The 16,416-nt window shown below is 42.0% G+C and overlaps 1 long non-coding RNA gene across 1 annotated transcript; it reads right to left on the bottom strand.

The window, feature by feature from the left end:
- Positions 1-1,330: 1,330 nt before the first annotated feature.
- Positions 1,331-16,346, bottom strand: LOC141539272 (uncharacterized). Its single transcript, XR_012481247.1, has 3 exons — positions 16,188-16,346; positions 14,975-15,090; positions 1,331-3,142 (listed from the first exon to the last, which is right to left on the bottom strand). It is a non-coding gene; the product is annotated as an uncharacterized LOC141539272 (long non-coding RNA).
- Between the last annotated feature and the right edge of the window lie 70 nt (positions 16,347-16,416).

The following is a 16,416-nucleotide window of genomic DNA, read 5'->3' as shown; positions in this document are numbered from 1 at the left end:
CTTCATCTCACTAGGGGTAGCTCAACTCCATTCTGGCCCTCTTGGATTTCCCCAATCCTTCAGTCATTACTCCATAATCCATTTTTTAACCTTTGTTACTTCTGCATCCTCTATTTTACTAATAATGTGTTAATGTGCTGTCCTCAGGGAGAACAATTTTTGTTTTACCAGAAGCTTTCTGGACATGCCTATAGCCAAAGGAAGAGCTTTCATAATGTCTTTGAGTATAGTTTTAATCAGAGAAAGTCAGATTTCTGCTCCCATCAGCCCCCATTCTATCTATGCCTCATTTTACTGCCCAGGTGGATGAGTCTAGAGTCATTTATTCATCACATAGTCGGAGGTATAGACAGAGAAAAAAATGGTAAAAATTATGGAGGCTGCTATGGTTACTTTAGCTTTGAGCAGACTCTGCCCCTTATTTCTATCCTTTATTCCTACCTCCAAGATTGGAGGATAATAGAGTCAAAACTAGGGTGAGATGACTAGGACTTTCCCCAAGACAAAAAAATCTAAAAGGTCCTGAGAATACTTGTTCTTCTGAAATGTGGGGGAAAATAGCTTAGCATCTAGCAGGTAAGAATAATTAAAACAGGAAATACAAGATGTCAAACTAGAGAGTGTTTTTCATTGTGAAGCAATTCCTTCTATCGACTGAGGCAGTTCTGATGACCAATTGTCATGGCTATTAAAGAGAGCTCTGGAGTATTTTCCTGGAGTGCCAATAAAATAAAAAAAATAATAATTCTGCCTCTGACACTTGTAGGCTGTCAAATCTTGTGTAATTCACTTCTCTTATTGATTACTCAGTTTCTTCATCTGCAAAATAGGCTTAATAGTGTCTGGAGTATCTAACCCACTTAGCTGTAGTGAGGCTCTAATAAGATAACATAAGTTAAGCACCTTGCAAAACTGTAAAGCATAATGTAAATACTGGGCAGCAGCTGCTAACAGCACAAGTCAAGAAGCATTTAAGCACCTGTTATGTGTGGATATAAAATAATCCCTTCTATTAAGGAATTCAGTTAAATGGGGGACACACCATGCAAACAACTACATACAAATAGGCTATATACAGTATAAATTGGGAGTAGACTCAGATGGAAGACATGGAAAGGTTTTTTTGTTTGTTTGTTTTTTTAAGATAGGATTTTAAATTAGGCTTAAAGAAATCCAGATTAGACAGGAGGTAGAGATGAGGACAGAGAAAATTCCAAGCCATGAATGGAGATGGAGAGATGCAGCATTGTGTCCAAGAGAACAGGTTCACTGGATTGTAAATTGAGAGGAAGGCATTAAAAAAAAAAACAACTTGGAAGTGGCCTTGTTAGGAAGATCTTTAAAAGCCAGAGATTTTATATTTGACCCTGGAGGTAAAAGGGAACAAGTGCAGTTTACCCAAAAGGGGTAAAAGGGTGGGGAGCTTTCAGAATGGAAGACATGGTCACAGCAGCACAAAAAGTCCAAGGCACAGATCTGATCACTGGATCACAGCAGAAATCCTTTTGAGGGTAGCACCTTTATTCAGCTCCTTATTCAGTGCTTGGCACACAGTAGGTGTTTAATAGATATTTGATTTACTGAAATATTAAACTCATAAAGATCATGAGATTTGAGAACCAGAAAGAGGACATAACTGCTGAATACACGAAAGACATTTTATGTGATTTTACTCTTCTGTCCTTTATTTCCTCATCGGCTCTTTGCTGGGCCCCCCAAAATGGAATTTCTCCCAAGGGCAACAGGGTCCATGGGTCTGTGAAGCAACTCTGCTTTTCCACTTTTTCCAAAAGTGTTTTTAATAGGTAATATTATGCCTAGTAGTGTGACATATAAAAGATACTCCTGGTCAGTTGAAGAAAAGTCAGTGAGTCAACAACTTATAAGGACTGGATTATATCATGAGCAAAATTGTAACTTATAAAACAATTCTTTGGTATTCTAGTGGAGAAGGGGTGTAGAAGGGAGATTGTCCAATGAGCCCAGTCCTTATATTCACATGGACAGCTAGCTTGCTTGATCCATTCCCCATGTAGACTTTGGTGAGCAGACTTTCTGCAATGGGTTCCAGGCTGCTGGCCATATGGTAGAAACCTTTTTGACTGCAAGTAGAGCGAGAATCTAGACGGATTCAAAAGGCCCTAGCCAGCCCAGGCAAGTTCCTTGCCTCTGATTCCTGGCTTGGCTGGTATATAAAAGGAAGAAAAATTGCTGTGAGATTGGTGAAGAGCCTCGGGCCTTTTCTTCTTTCAAAAGGCATGAAGCACATGACCTTGCTTTCTCTGCCATGGCTGCTATTTCCTGCTTTTAGGTGAAGGAGACAGGCAGATGGCTATGGCTTTGCAAACGTCTAAGGGTTAGGGATTGTCCAGAAGCCAAATGGTGAGCAGGGAAGTTCAGGGGACTCAGCTGAACCTGGCAGTAATGCAGGCTCATTCATCCATCAGAGGCGCTGCATGTGGAAGTGAACTTGGTGGGGTGAATGCTGAGATCAGTTTGAGCCCACTCTCCCCAAAGACTCATGTGATATAGGGGAGAGGGTACCCTACCAGGGGCTATGGCAGAGGGAATGTTTGTACTTCTGGTCTCTCACCTTTGTGAAAGCTACCCTGGAACTAGGGCACTAATTTCCACTGGTCATCATTGGAGGAAATACCACAGAGCGGGACTTTGGCTAGGAGCATCACAGAAGAGAAATTCTCAATCCTTTCACTAATGTCCCTGGAAGCCTGGTTTTCAAAGAGAGCCAATGACATCACATTTGATATTTCGACTTGCTTGTGAATTGGATTTGAGTGAGTCTAAGTGGCACAAAGTCGTCAGCCTCACTTTCTTAGTCCATCAGTGGCAAGGTAAAAGTCAGGATGACTGCTTGCCTGACAAGCTCACAGAGCTCCACAGCACCAGACTTCTTGGCCATTGCAACAAACTGTTAGGGTCTGCCCACTCTGCCAGGGAAAGTCTTCACACCCCCAGCACCAGCACATTTGAGCCCATCTGCCTCAATGGTTTTCCTGGGGATGGCTGCTGCACAGGCTACAGCTTCTTGACAGGTGAACCCCAAAGGGGGGATGAGCAGCTCGGAGAAGCTTCAGCAAGTCTTCACACTGGGGGCACTGGTCCTCCTTTAGCATTCCATATGCTGTAAGAAAATAAATAAAACTAAGAAAACCTCATGAAAAAAAAATCAGCCTTTATCTAATTTGATTAGGAAAAAGAGAGAAACAAAATCAAATTGCTGGTATCAAAAATGTAAAGGTGAACTTTCTACCAATAAAGATTAGGAGCTATTTTGCCCAACATAAATATGATAATTTAAGTAAAATGGACTAATACTTGCAAAAATATAGATTGCCCAGATTAACAGAGGAGGAAATAAGTTACTTAAATAGTTATATTTTTGAGAAAGAAATTGAACAAGCACTCCATATTCTGGTAGCTAGGTAGAACACTTAGCCTGGGCAGGAAGACTTGAGTTCCAATGTAGTGAGTGCCTCAGACATTAGTTATGTTACCCTGAGCTGGTCACTTAACCTCTATTTGCCTCAGTTTTTTCCTCTGTAAAATGGAGATAATAGCACATAACTCCCAGGGTTATTACAAGGATTTACTAATGAGGATACTGTGGCCTGTGTTCATAAAGGATCCTTTAAGGATCCTTCTGAAAGGTTAAGGTCTTCTGTACAGGATGGGCTCTGAATGACTAATCTATAGTTTTGCTGAAAAGCAGCAATTGCTGATAAAACTTCCAAATCAAGAGATTCAAGTGGGATAAGGCATTGTTGATATGAAAACAGAAAGTAGACTAATAATCTCTTTATGTTCTAGGTAGAAAAACTTGATAAGATGAACAACTCCACCAGAGCCCATAATAATCCTATGAGGACAGAATTCAATTAAATTCATTTCAATAAGAATTGGTTAATGCACCTACTATGTACACAGAACTCATCTTGTTGTTGAACTTACAAAAACTGAAAAGGGCCCCACCTTTAAGGAGCTTCAATTCTCTGAAATAAATAGAAGTAAGAATTTCACTTATCTCCTACATTAGAAAGTTGGACATCAGGTGAAGAATTTTTCTGACTCAAAGCAAATAATGAAAATAATTTATCTACTCAATTGTGTGTTCGGGTGGGGGGCGGGGGAGTAGAGTGAAGCTGACTATCAGAGGAGGGGCTTATCCCACTTAAATCACAGACTTGGAAGAATTGGACTTTTATCTCCCATGGAGAGCACTGAGACTAGTAATCATCCCAAAATAAATACATAGAAGCCTATTATTGAAGGCCATCTTTTGGAATTCTACCAAAAGGGCTTGGTTATGGAGCCAAGGAAGATAGAGATGAAACTTCAGGTTTTTCTAAGCAAGAGAGGATTTAGGGCTTTACTAGAGGATAAATATCCACTTATGTTTGGTTTGGTTGCTCCCCCTCTTTCTTGAAGAGGACCAAAATGATATCCTGATGTTAGTCAAGTTAGTGTGTACAGCTGTGGCTGATCAGACCATCGTGAGCTTGGGATGCTCTGCCACAGGTTGGGCACAAATAGTCCCTAAGAACAGTTGAGGTGGATCCTCTAACTTTCTTCTGAGCTAAATCAATTGCTCATAGAGCACAGCACCTTCGATGATGAGGGCACACCAGGCTGGGAGGTCCTATGCCAATGTCCCTCATGTTATGTTGAGGGGTAATGGCATCAGGTCATGATTGTGAAAAGGGACAAGAGAGGAGAAGGCAGAGGAGACATTGAGAAGGACAATGAATGGCAGATGATGGCAAATAGTGAAGATTAGGGCCAGAGTTACTGTCTGTTGAACTCTACCATTTGGGCACGGTTCCCCAATTACAGGGGCAAACCAAATGGAGCCAGGCATAGAATCCCAGTAATGTATACTGACCATCTGAGATGCAGAAAACAGGGGTTTTGGGGGGATACTGTCTTGGAGACTTACTTCCTTTTCCTTTGCTGAGGCTGAGATACACTTCCTTATTATTTGCTATATTTAACACTTCTGATACTTTACCTAGAGAATCAGAGAGAAGTTAAGTGCTCTTTATACTACCAGTCCCTCCTCTTTGCTGATAGTAGCCCTTGCTTTTAGAGGAGCTGTTTTCATAAACTATGTAGTTTTGTTTTTGTTTTTTTTTCTCTGTAAACGAGTTTTAAGCATTTTTCTATTGGGAGAAAATATTAAACTCTGGATGGTTGCTGAGACCTGTCCCAATTCTGCATATTTGAATGCTAGTAGTGAGATGGGAAGTAGAGTGATGACACATTTACAAGGAGAATGGGTTTTGAGGTTTTATGAAAACAATTTGAAACTTGTTGGTGAAAACAGGATAGGGGTTTAAGCTACATATTTAATTAAATGTATTCAAGAAATAAAGAGAACAATATTCATAATAATCAAGATCAGACAGTTTCTGAGATATGAGTTGATTAGGACCAGGCTATAACTTTCACTTTCAAGCCACTGATTACGGGTCTTCACATTGGGGAAATGGAGGAAGGGGGGTGAGGATCTGGAGATGGTCTTCAAAAGAGGAACCATTCCCTGAGGGAGCTAAAAGAAAGCCACAGCCCAAGCGGAAGTGAGAGGGAAGCAAGTTTTATACACATGATTAGTCACTCCAGTGGCTCAGTATTGACTGACAGTTCAGCCTGTCTGGCTTGATATTGCCACCAGCTGCTTCGAGGATCACAGATTTAGAATAAGGAGAGACCTCAGAGGTCATTGAGTCCAAAGCACCTGAACCAGATTAAAATGTAATTGGGATACTTAACAACAACAACAAAATACAATGGGGATCACAGCTGATTCTAAATCAGTATGTAACTGGCAGGTATCCTTCCATATGGTTTAGTGGCTGGTTTCTATTTGATACTACTGAGCCAGCCAAATATCATTTGACAAATGTGAAAACATGCCTAGAGAGGTAAGTAACTTGCCTAATGTTTTATAGGATATTTTGATTTCTGGAAGTGTAGTTTACAAGAAAATCTTTCCAGTGAGTCTGTACTGCCTCCTCCCACAAAAAGAAAAAAAACAAAAAAATCCTAAACACAACAATTTGTTTTACACTTTTCACTCATACTTATTTTGTTTATATGTTCTATATTGGGATAGAATGTAAACTTAAGGATAAGAATTATTTTTTTTTTGGCCTTCTGTATCCTCATTGACTAGCAGAATGTCTTAGAATGTCTTATTTAACTAATGCCCATTGGATTGGATTCCCAGTTCTTTATATGTCCACATTCAGTGAAGGGTGGGGCCCTATCTAATTTAAACTTTGCATTCCCCTAAGCATCTAGCATACCACACACCTAGCAAGAAGTTAATGTTTGTTGAATTGCATTGAATACTTTGGATTTGGAGTCACAGGACCAGAAATATTGCTATTTGTGACCATACGCTTCAGTTTCTCATTTGTAATATGAGAATTGGACTAGATTATAATCTCTAAAAGTTACTCTTAATGCAAAAGCCTGATCTTCATATCAAGTATCTTGATTTTTGCTTTAGAAGATATAGTTACTCAAGATGTCCAAGAACTGGGATATATGGGTCTACATTCATTTCACAGTGGGAATGGGAAGGATAATGAGACTGGGACTATAAATGAATCCAGTAGCTTCAGGATATGGAAATAGTCCGAGATACCAGACTTTCAAACTGTCTAACTTATATTCTTTCTTTTTTAGCCTTACTGAAGCTCAGATAGACATGGATACTTGGAGGGTATTTTCCTATCTCCAATTCCATTTGCTTCTTTACATACTTAAATTCCTTTCCCTTGGTCCGTACCTCAACAATTCTAGGAATAGAATGGGTGAGGAGCACTAGTTCCCATCACTTCTTTGAAAGCCTCAGGCACACAGCCCCTAGAAAAGGTTCCAAACTTAGCTTTGGCCCTAGAGTGGCTCAGCATTGATCTGCGCTTTAGATAGCTATCTAGGAACACTCCTTCCCCTAAAGAAAAAGAAAAGACTGGAAACTGGGGAAAGAAAATCCTTTGAAATGACTTCTAAGGTCCCAATTCCATAGACAAACAAGAAAAAAAATTGTCATCTGTATAATGATGAAGTTAGACATGATGGCTTCGAAGGTTGCCTTCTATTTTGAAATGTTTTGCTGTTATGAGTGATTTCTGCCTCTATATGATTATAGTCACTATGCTCACAAATCAACAAATATGTAATTTTACTTTGATGCATACCCAGATCACCCAAAATGGAGGAAGCACTCATATGGCAGATACCAGGGACCTGATTCTGGGAAAATACATTTTAAATTCCCATATTACATGGGTGGTAAAAGCATCTTTCCTTTGGATATGTAGCTGGAGCAGGTTATGCCTTTATAACTATCAGATTGGGACAGAGTCACTTTTGGGCAGTGTTCAAAAGGGTGAAGTTCCTGTTTAACCATAGCTTTTGTAGTCATTTAGGCTCTACTCAAAAAGTTGATTTGGGATTTTGGGGTGAAGTGGTGAAGTCTCCAAACCCAGGAGGGCCCAACCATAGTGACCTTGAAGAGGGGACCCCAAAACTCTAAAAATCCTTAAAGGAGAAAATCTCCTTCAACTCTGCCTCAGTGAGGGACTCTGCCCCGAGTTTCATCCTTATTATCAAGGTGGGATGGCTCAGTCCTGAAACTCAGAATTCAATTAAAATTCCAGCTCAAGCTGAAACCCAGCAATGAGCCAACTTGGGACTCCACCCACAAGTTCCCTTCAATTAAAGCTCACATTATAAAAGAGCCAAACTAAAACCCTCTCTTTGCAGAGGTTACAAACATGCCAGCTATGTTATGCTTGCTATGCTAAGGAGCCTGTCCACTGGAATACTCTTTCCAGTGCCATCCTTTCTTTATCTTCACCTATTTCCTAACCAGACTTTATGCCTCTCTGTCAGCGTTTCTAACCTTACTTCCAATCTCCATAATAAATTTCTTTTTATCAATCTAGGTTTTCGGGTTTGTAAATTCTTTACAGAAAACTTCTGTGCCACCAGAAAGGAATCTCAAGGGGTTGCAGGGGAGCCAAAATATCTCCATTTGGTTCCTTGAACCCTGAACCTGCCACTAGACCTTATCATTTAACTCCCTGACCACTAGAAACCCTAATCTCATTTTGGTTCTCTAAATCTAAACCTTATCAATTTAGTTCCCCGATGGGGAATCGAACCCGGGCTGCAGTGGTGAAAGCACCAAATCCTAGCCTTTGGAATGATAGTTGGGGAATAAAATTCCAAAACAAATTTAATTACATTGTTAAGAGAGTGAAGATAGCTTCTTTCTTTCTTTTCTCTTCTCATTCTCTGACTGCAGCAGAAAAGGAAGAGTTAAGAGGGAGAGACTGAAACTATTTGAAAACTCCTTAACTACTTTCAATTTGGTGGACACCTTTAAAGGAAAAAGGCCTTTCCTGTTGTCTTTTCTCTAGCTTGCAGAATTCTCTTGTGGGGATTCCTATGGTGTCTCTCTATAGACTTGTTCTCTATTCTATAGATGGTCCTTGACAAATTCTCCCTTGCTCTGTTGTGCCAGAATCCTGCCTCAGTTTCTCTAGCATTAGCATTTTGTTACTCTCTTTCTCTAGAGGTCTTTCAGTCTTTCTGATTTCCCATTGGGTGACTGTTCACTAGGTTTTTGTTTTGTTTTGTTTTCAGTAAGCTACCACCCCACCCCTTCTATAGCAAAGTGGGACAAGCTTGACATCCTGGGGTGTGATCGAAGATGTCTGGAGCTTCTATGCTCACAGAATCTTTCCAACCTTTCGAGGTAGAATTCCAGAATAGATGTTGCAGTTAGCCCAGCATGGAAGCCCTGAGAAGTCAAGAGTATTGGGATACAAGCCCAAAGGAGCTTTGGAGTTGTGATTTGGTGGGATTATACTACATAGGAACTGAGAAGGACCCTTCTCCCTCTGTGACACTTTATCAGTGATCTCATCAGCTCTTGTAAATTTGTCATTTCTATGCTGATGATTTTCAAATCTACCTACCCTGTGCCAATCTGTGGACCTCTCATTCTGCATTGTCAACTCCCTTTCTGACATCTCAAACTGGATATCCAAACAGAATTTACTATCTTTCCCCTTAGAGCCTGGCTCCCTATTTCCCTATTACTCTTGAGGCAATACCACAATGTCTCTCTAATATACCCTCTCCTATCCTCTGACTTTGCCATCACTCTAGTTCAGACCCTCTTCATCTTATGCCTGAACAAATATTGCACAATAGCTTGGTTGGTCTGCCTGCCTTGTTACTCCTCACTTTGAAGTAAATATTTCTTTGTAAAAGCTAATCTGTAAAGTGGTTCAATGGATCTTAGATACAGAGGTCCCCTGAAATTGGAGAAACATGAGCGGAGGTTTTAACAAATAGCAGAGAGACTAGAGACTCCCTAGTCCCCTTACAGAGATTAGAGAATCCTGGGGGAGGGAAGAAATGTAACAAACCCAGTCTTCAGGAAGCAGACACCAGGGTAGTCATAATTATAAATGTTTATTAATCAATCCTGTTAGGTGCTAAAGATAGAGGCAAAAACAAAACCGTCTCTGACCTCAAAGTATATACATTCTATGTATACAACATGTATACAAATAAGAAAATATAGACTATGTTCAAATCAAATACTAAATTTCTAATTTGGGTTTGGAGAGAACATTAGCAAGATTAGGTGAACTTGGAGAGGGCACTTTAAGATTTAGACAAAGGAACCTTGGGAGGCTATCGAGTCCAATCTTTGGAGATAAAGCTTGCCCTATAGCCTATGCCTGCTAAGTAGTGAAGACAGGATTTGAATACAGATCTTTCTGACTGCAAGTCAGAGACCCTCTACACAAGGCCATTGATTCACTTCATGAATTTTGAAGGAAAACTAGAAATTCGAAGAAGAGGATATGAGAATGTAGTGAGTACCAGGCACCAAGATAAGAGACAGAAATAACAAATGAAGATGTGAAAAGTAACAAATAGGCAGCATCTAAGGTACAGAATTCAGGCCCTGGAAATGTGTATCCTGACTTAAGGCACTTATTAGTTGTGACTGTAGGCTAGTCATTTAACCCCTCTGTCTCAGATTCCTTATCTGCTTCTACTTCCCAAGATTGTTGCTAGAATCCAATGAGATGTTATATGTAAAAAGTTTTGTGATTTATAAATATCAGCTATAATTTTAAAATAGACTGGCTTGGGCAGAACATAAGAATGCCTAAGATAAGTATCATGTAATAAGTCTAGATAGGTAGGAAATACTGTAAAAGACTTTTAAATGCCAGATATAGAAATTTCTATTTCATCCTAATAGCAAGAGGAAGCAGGAAAGGAACTGGTGAATAAGGAATTGAAAATTAGTGGGCAAGGGGCAGCTAGATGGCACAGTGGATAGAGCACCAGCCCTGAATTCAGGAGTTCAAATCTGGTCTCAAACACTTAGCACTTCCTAGCTGTGTGACCCTGGGCAAGTCACTTAACCCCAGCCTAAGGGGGAAAAAAAAAAAAAAAAAAAAAAAAGAAAGAAAATAATTAGTGGGCAGTGGGCAGCTAAGTGGTACAATGAATAGAGCACTAGCCCTGGAGTCAGTCTGAGTCCAAAAGCAACCTCAGATATTGCTGTGTGACCCTACGCAAGTCGCCTCACCCCATAGTCCTTTTCTGCATTTCCTCCCACCCTCCCACCCTCCAATTCTCCAAAAACAAACAAACAAACAAACAAACAAAAAAACCAGGTTCTACTAGACAAGTTCTTTTGAAGAGATGGGAAAGTGGGATTAAAGGTACAAGCAGAAGGGTTGGTGTGTCAGCAAGGAGAGAGGTCCCTTGATCCTCAAGGCAGGAGCAGAGACTGAGAAGGGGATGATGTGGAGCTGAAAGGGTATTTTTGAATTCAGGGAGTTCAATGAGGCAGTCTCCATTTTTTTCCTTACTGGAGTAGGGGAAGGTGGGAAGATTCTGAGCAGCCACCGTGGGAAGTGGGATGGATAATCAATTAGGAAAGAGCCAGAGGATAGGTTGGGAGTAGGGAGGGTCCTGTAATCTTCCCCACCTGACCTTGGGTAGCAGCCACACCCACAAAATTATGGCTCTGGATATCTCTATCCTGGGAGGATGGGAGGGGAAATGGGAAGGGGAGGCAACCTGGAGGGTGATTAAAAAAGACAGATCTGACTCCTTGGATTTGAGAGTTTAGCTTTCCCTTCTCAGTGTTTTTCAGTATCCCCCTTCAGTGGGGAAAAATGAAACTTTTCAGTGGCTTCTGCTGTCCAAACGGGTTACAAAAAGCTTGTCCTTATGACCAGGAAGTGACTTGTATCTCTTCAATGGTGCTTAACCTAATATTTGAGCAGTAGAGTCACCTCCTAATTATGAGGTTACCAAATGACTCAACCACAAACCTTTAATTCTTCCCCCTTCTTCCCAACTACAACTTGTCCCTGGAGTGCAGAGTACAAGAAGTTTTCTCCCTTTTTGTCTATTCCTAGGAAAGTTGAGGCACAGAAAGGACAAGTGTATGTGAGGAGGGCAATGTCCTTGGATCTTTTTGTTGCCAGGGAAAACAGAAAGAGGTCACTTGGGACTCATAGATATCAGGTCTGCTGCTCAGCATTCCTAACATACGATCACAAACATAACTCCATCCTACAAATGTTTACAAAATACTATGTACAAGATACTGTGTAAAGTTAGGGCAGCAAAGGTGAGATGAGTCCTTGTCCTGGTTCTCAAAGAGGATATAGGAACAATAGGAAGCACAAGACTTAGATATCTATAAGGATGATACCTCTAAGTGCAAAAGAGTAGATAAAAAACACTATGCAAAATTTAAATAGAAATCACTTTCAGTTGGGCAGAGGGCTTCCTAGGGAAGGTGGCCCTGGATTTGGACTTTAAAGGGAAGAAAGGAGTGCAACAGATAAGAATGAAGGTGTCATAGGGTATTATGAACAAAGGCAAGACAAAAATGGAATGATGAATTGTCCAATTTGTTTGAATATGACGGAAGAAGGGTGAGATGAAATAAGGAAGGTACAGTATTTTTCATATAAGATACCACAAATATTAGAATCTCGAGAAGTGAACTATCCTGTTCTGTGAGCCAAAGCCCACAGCAGGAGGGCCACTCCCTTGAGAAGTGGTCATAGTTTTTATATATTTCAGACAACCCCCCAAAACCCTCCTTTTATATGTTGTGATTGGTTATTCTCCTATTTGGTAAGTGGAATGCAGTAGATAAGGTGATGCATAGCTTGAATTGAGAGGCATCTTAGAACCAGATTGTAGCAGGTGATTGGAGTAGTGATCCAGGGAGTTTCCATCAATTAAATTCCCTAGTCACCTAAGATAGAGACCTTAGTTTGGAGGCATCAAAAGGAGAATGTCTCCATAGATTTCATCTCAAGAAACAACTAGCCAGAATCCTCCAAAATTTCTGGACTCATATGGAATGGGTCTCATCCTCAGGCTGAGTCCCAAAGGCCATTTTCTAAATAAGGCTGATTATTCTTACCCAGAGTTATTTTATACTAAGTAAATGAAGAGTACTCTTATCTAGTTGTCCTCAGTTGTAATAGGGTCTGTCAGAATTACAGAATTTGAGATGACCTCCATGGCTTTCTAGTTTAACCAATAGAAAAGAAATCCCCTCTACAAATACTGGAAAAATAGTCACATGGCCATTGCTTAAAGACCTTCAAAGGGAGGGTTCAGTGGGAATCTGCTACTTCTTGAGATAGCATTCCATTTTTGAATAGCTGTCAGTGTTAGTTTTTTCAGATGTCAAGTCTAAACTTGCTTTTAAAACTTTTACTCACAGCTCCTAGTGCTGCCCTCAAGGGCTGCCAAAAGAAAAGCCAATCCTTCCCACTGCAATTGTGTCATAGCAAGTTTACTGACCCTCTCTTTCATACTTGTATCACACTTGTGGGCATAAGTCTTATGACTCCTGTTACGTTGTGAGTGTTTTGAGAATAGCAACTGTGACTCATTTGATTTTTGTTGTCCCAGCACTTTGCACACTATCTTATACATAACATCACAAACTTAGTAAATGTTTGTTGAATATAGTTTTACCATATTTAACATATATTGGATTACATGCCATCTAGGGAAGTGGGTGGGGGTAAGGCAGGGAGAAATTGGAACACAAGGTTTTTCAAGGGTCAATGTTGAAAAAATTATCCTTGCATGTTTTGAAAATAAACTTCAAAAAAAAATAAAACTAAGGACAAACAGCAAAAACAAAAACAAAAACAATCTTTGTTATAAAGGATAATTCTCTGGAAAGGATGGAAGGAAGGAATTGAGGGGGAAATCTAGATAATGTAAAAATAAAAGATAACAATAAAATTCTATGTCTACAAATAAAAAAAAGTTTGAATTTTTCATATGTGGATGATTGTCAGGAATGTTGATCAGTTGGCTGAAAATCAAGCACTGGAACTGTCCTTTGCCATCCAAGTCTTTAACAAGAAGATCCAAGACATTATCCTTCATTTTGGCCTGTCTGCTAATTTTCAGCCAGTCATCTCCCTTCACTATACCTTGGTATTCTTAGGAGAAGTCTGAAGAGGAAGAAAAAAAATCCCTCTGTCCCTGAGTCACATATAGTCCCACACTCATGGTACAATCCTGTGGTTTAGACTCTCCTCACCTCATCCCCAGGTAAACACATTTGGTGGAGGTTGCTTAAGAAGCAAAACCCTGCCTGCACTGCCTGAAAAAATCAATGGCTTGGTTCTTCAAGTAAGATGCTGTGCAGGTATTATGTGAATTATCCTCTTTTAAACTTTTTTTTTTCCCCTTAAGGGGTATGCTACATCAAGATACCATCTCCATTCTCTTGAGAGAACTCCTGGAATTCCCTAGCTTGGAAATGGCCAGGCTTGGAGCTGAATGGTCATGCACCAGAGATGCTGCCTCGGCCATACTATGTTCTTCAGTAGTAAATTGCTCAGCACCCTAGCTGGAAGTCCACTATGAGGTTTCTGAGCTTTCACCTGGACTCAGAAAAGGAAACAGAAAGCAGAAGGTGGTCAGGAACTTAAGGCCCAGAAACTTCCCCTTAAATGGGCACAGCTTCTTTATTCTTTATTTTCTTCCCCCTGATTTACTAAGCTCCCAAAAAGTAGGTCTATGACGAGAAGTGGTAGAAAGGGGTAAGGAGGAAAAAATGTGGAGGAGGGGGGGAGGAGACAGAGACAGATACAAAGACAGAGAGGGAGGGATTCAAGTAGCACTACCTCCAGCCTTGACACTTAGAAAGTCACACACTTCACATTAAAACAGAAGCCATAAAGTTCTGCCTCTTCTCCCTAGGAGACTCCCTCATTTTCAAAATTTTTTGCTCTTCACTCTAAGAATCTGCACAGGAGCCCGAGGCCTCAATTTCTTACCTTTCTCTCTAGGAAGTGGAATTCAGAATCTCTAGTCCAGCCCAAATTCCCTTAGGGCCAAGTAGATTCCCTCCCCAAGTAATTCCGAGTCCCAAAACAAGGGCCTCATATTTTAATCTCCACAATTTGCCGCCCCTTCCCTACTAATCTATTTACACACATCTCCTACCCAGCATCCCCAATAGAAAGTGAGCTTCTTCAATTGAGAAGTTTTTTACTTTTATTTTTGGATCTCCATTACCTTGAACTAAAACGTTTAAACCAAAACGTAATTTTATAGGTTTGAGGAATTCTGAATGAAAAAACTTTACCAGTGCACATCAACAACTCCTCAGCAACTTAGAGTCTGTCTCTTTCCCCCCCTGAGGCTGGGGTTAGGTGACTTGCCAGGGCCACACAACTAGGGAGTGTTAAGTGTCTGAGCGGGGTCCTCCGGCCTTCAGGGCTGGTGTCCCACCCGCTGCCCCTAATTCAGTCTCTTTAAGAGCGCTGTGGGTAACGCGGCCAGGCTCAGCGATGCCATGGCTAGTAAGGTAAGGCTTTTCTCAGGTGTCAGTCTGGCCCCGTATTACCTTTCCGCACCGTACGCAGTAAGAACTGATAGCTGCCGAAGTGACGGACTAGAGTGTGGGAAAGCCAGCCACGCCATCCTGCACTACATTACGTAACTGGAGGAGCGTCCTTTCACCTGCAGATACATACAGAAAAACCCGTAAGGAGCACTGTACAGCATGAGTCAAGTCAAAGAGCAAAAAGCATTTTAAGCTCCTCCTAAGGAGTTCTAAGGCCGTGGGGACATAAACCTCCAGAAGCTCCTCACTTAACGGGAAAAATAAGTAAACAACTAAGCATAGTGGAAGGGGAATGATGGGAACAAAGCATTTATTTAGCACCAGTTCAGAGTCAATTCTGTGCGAAAGGGCTTTAGAAATGTACAGGGTAAGAAGGAAGTCATGGGGGGAGGGGCCACCGGAATTAAGGATGGAGAAAGACTTCTAGAAGAAAGTGGAATAGTAGCTGAGTCTAGACGGAAACCAGGGAAGCCAGGAGAGAAGTGACGAGGACAAGTCAGGGAAAACGGGGAGGGAACTGAGGGGGTGCTTTTAGAAGCCCTCGCAGTTGGTGTGTCTGGGAACACGAAGAAAGCCCGGAAGCGCTCCCTGACTGAGCCACTCCCAGACTTCGGGGGACTAGGTGACCTTTAAGGTCTCTTTCTCAGCGGTTCGGGTTGCATCACCCCCGGCGTGGGGCGCAGTCGCGGTGACCGCCACTTCTCCCGGGCCGCGGGACTCCCCCGGGGCTCTTTCTTACTCATCACCCCCCCACTCCCCTTTTCCGACGCCAGAAGGCCTCTTCCCCCTAAGGAGCCCCTGCCGCCTTCCTCCCGAGCTTTACAGGAAAGGGAGGAAGAGGAGGGCGGCAGAAGAGAGGAAATACCGCTCCCAAGCAAAGAGATACACACTCATCGGGTCAGAATTTCCGATGGAGGCCAGACAGGGTGTTACCCTCCCCGCCCATCCCCTAGACGCACGGCCTGCCCCCTCCAATCCCGCTTTTCTCCATTGGAGGTTTCCCAAAGTACTCCCCTCAGAGCCGCCCTCAGTCCTGGACACGCCCACACCGCTAGCTACCCTCGCTCACTCCAAGAGTACCCGCCCCCTTTCCAAATGGAATTTCCCCCTCCTTCTATTCGACCTTCCGCGATAAGCCCCCCCACTAGGAAGCCACGCCCTTCTCATAATGTCCCGCCCACAAGCGCTATCGTCTGATTCCTCTTCTGCAGACCTTTGCACGCTCCAAATCCTGGATGCCTTCCGTCCCACGTGCCCCCGACTCCGGGTGGGAGAGGGGGGAGGGAGGGAAAGTTAGAACATTCCTCCCTCCTTCAATCCCTCCTCCTTCCTTCTCTTTACCGATGACATAAGGCCATCTCCACTCCGCCCCTTTCGCCTCCCGGGAAAGCCCCACCTCGCGTGGCCGCTGCGGCCCGGTTGGCCCCGCCCCCCCACCGTTG

The sequence above is a fragment of the Sminthopsis crassicaudata genome, chromosome 4 (genome assembly GCF_048593235.1).
Source record: "Sminthopsis crassicaudata isolate SCR6 chromosome 4, ASM4859323v1, whole genome shotgun sequence".
NCBI lineage: Eukaryota > Metazoa > Chordata > Mammalia > Dasyuromorphia > Dasyuridae > Sminthopsis > Sminthopsis crassicaudata.
The sequence above is the reverse complement of the archived record's forward strand: the minus strand, read 5'-3'. Positions and strand labels throughout refer to the sequence as shown.